The 2,473-nt window shown below is 36.9% G+C and overlaps 1 long non-coding RNA gene across 1 annotated transcript; it reads left to right on the top strand.

The window, feature by feature from the left end:
* The first annotated feature begins 567 nt into the window (after window positions 1–567).
* On the top strand, window positions 568–2,473 carry LOC121262795. Its single transcript, XR_005940175.1, has 3 exons — window positions 568–882; window positions 2,233–2,329; window positions 2,414–2,473. It is a non-coding gene; the product is annotated as an uncharacterized LOC121262795 (long non-coding RNA).

Raw genomic sequence — 2,473 nt, 5'->3', positions numbered from 1 at the left:
TTGTGTGCGCTAGGAATTAGTTTTAAAAAGAAATTATATATCTTCCAATGGAGTTCAGAACGATAAAAGAAATTCAAGACAGAAAAGAAACCAAGCTTTTGTGGTGAAAATTTAAATTACCCAACTGTGAGAGAGAGTCAGGAAGCTCACCAGAGTGTTGTAGTTGTTATATTTTATTATATTTGATTATTAGTGTTTAATTACTTATTATATTGTTTTTGGTGGTTTTTATTACTCAATAACAGATGGAAGAAGATTCTGTAAGTTGTAATGTCGGTTCAACCCAAGGGGTTGGTGGTAACTCCTCATCTATTCCAGTGGATGTAGAGGAGCATGGGAGTCTTCCAACCCTATCAACCACATATACACAACAGCCTACCCATTCCATCTCACCTTTGCCCAAGCAATAAAAAAAAACACCTAGTAACCAATCGGTGGTTTGGGAACACTTTACTAAAGTGCAACCTATTGACCATGATAACCAAAAAGCTCAGTACAATTATTGCGCTAAGCTATACAGTTGCCATTACAAGAATGACACATCATCTATGATACACCACCTCCAGAATGCATGTAAAACTTCCCCTCTTAGATTTAAAGGAGTTGAAAAAAGTCAATCATTTGGTGTTAAGAGGGATGCAGAGGGAAGAGTGTGTAACCCACAAAGTCTAGTGAAGTATGATGCAGAAAAACTTAGGGTGTCAACCGTTAAGTTTTTTATTAGGTGTGAATTGCCTTTTAGGCTTGTGGAGAATGAAGGGTTTGTTGAGTATGTGGCTGATTTAGAGTATCGATTTACTTTACCATCCCGAATCACTTTAAAAAAGGATTGTATTAAGCTGTATAACGAAGAGAAGATACAGCTAAAAAAATTGTTGGATGGTCAAAGAATCTCTCTAACCACCGATACCTAGACATCGGTGCAAAATATGAACTACATGTGCATTACTGCACATTTTATTGATTGCAACTAGAAATTGCACAAAAAAATAATAAAATTTTGCCAAATTCCCAACATAGGGGCGAAACTATTTAGAGGGTGTTAGACTTGGGGTTGCATGATTGAGAGATTAATAAGATCTTGACCATTACAGTTGATAACGCCTCCTCTAATGATGTTGTTGTTGATTACATGAGGAGGAGAATAAAGGATAGTGATTGTACCATATTGGGTGGTGAGTTTCTTCATATGCGGTGTGCTGCCCATATATTGAATTTGATTGTTACGGACGGCTTGAGAGAGGTTTATGAGTTTGTAACAAGGATTAGAGATGCAGTCAGATATGTGAAGTCATCACCATCGAGATTTGCCAAATTCAAGGCTTGTGCGGTAAAGAAAAATATTAGTGGGAGAATGATTTGCTTGGATGTTCCTACTAGATGGAACTCCACATATTTGATGTTGAGTACCGCTAAAAAACACAAACAAGCCTTTGAACACTATTATATGTGTGTGGATAGTGAATTCGTGAACCCCACTGTTGATGATTGGAAAAAAACACATATTTTTGTAGAGTTGTTGAAAGTATTTTATGATGTTACATTGAACATTTCTGGATTTTTGTATGTGACGGCTAATGTATACTTTCAAGAACTCTGCACAATTGAAGATACATTAAATGATATGTGCAATAGTCATGATATTATGATATTATCACTAGCACCATGGGCATAAATATGAAAAGTAAGTATAAAAAGTATTGGGGTAGCACAGATAGGTTCAACTTGATGATATATGTTGCTTTTGTGCTTGATCCACGGTATAAAATGATAGCAATGAAGTTTTGGTTGAAATAGTGCAAAGGGGATGAGTTGGCGGATAGGATAGAGGTCAAGGTTAAACTCTTGTTAAGCCGCTTGATTGAGCAGTATAACAAATTTCGTGTGGGTAGTGGGGGGAGTTCTAATGTGGCTCAAGGGAAGCCAAGCACTACTTCTACTTCTACTACCTTCTCGACTAAATTTGATATCAGGTTAGAGAAATATCTTCAGGAGCAAGGGTTTATGGAGTTTAGATCATAACTAGATCGATATTTGTTGGAGGGGTGTGCACAAAAATCACCCAGTTTTGATATTTTGGATTGGTGGAGAGTTAATGCCACCAATTATCCTGTCATTGCTGATGTAGCACGTGATGTGTTAGCTACCCCCATTTCCACTATTGCCTCAGAGTCCGCATTTAGTATTGGAGGACGCATCTTGGATTCTTTTAGGAGTTCATTGTCTCCAGAGATTGTCGAAGCCCTCATTTGCACTCAAAATTGGTTAAGGACCAAACCTGTCGACATCTGGGAGTTGGAAGAATACGTACAGTCGATAGATCTTGAAGGTAAGTTTGAAACTTGAAGTATTTTTTTAATATCTATCTATCTTGGTTTATTATCTATCTAACTCATTTTTAATATTTTTTTAGATGATTATCTAGCTTCATCTTCAACAGAGGCTACTGTGAGTCTCTCTTCCCATTCATGCT

The sequence above is a fragment of the Juglans microcarpa x Juglans regia genome, chromosome 4S, assembly GCF_004785595.1.
Source record: "Juglans microcarpa x Juglans regia isolate MS1-56 chromosome 4S, Jm3101_v1.0, whole genome shotgun sequence".
In the NCBI taxonomy this organism is placed as follows: domain Eukaryota; kingdom Viridiplantae; phylum Streptophyta; class Magnoliopsida; order Fagales; family Juglandaceae; genus Juglans; species Juglans microcarpa x Juglans regia.
The sequence above is the reverse complement of the archived record's forward strand: the minus strand, read 5'-3'. Positions and strand labels throughout refer to the sequence as shown.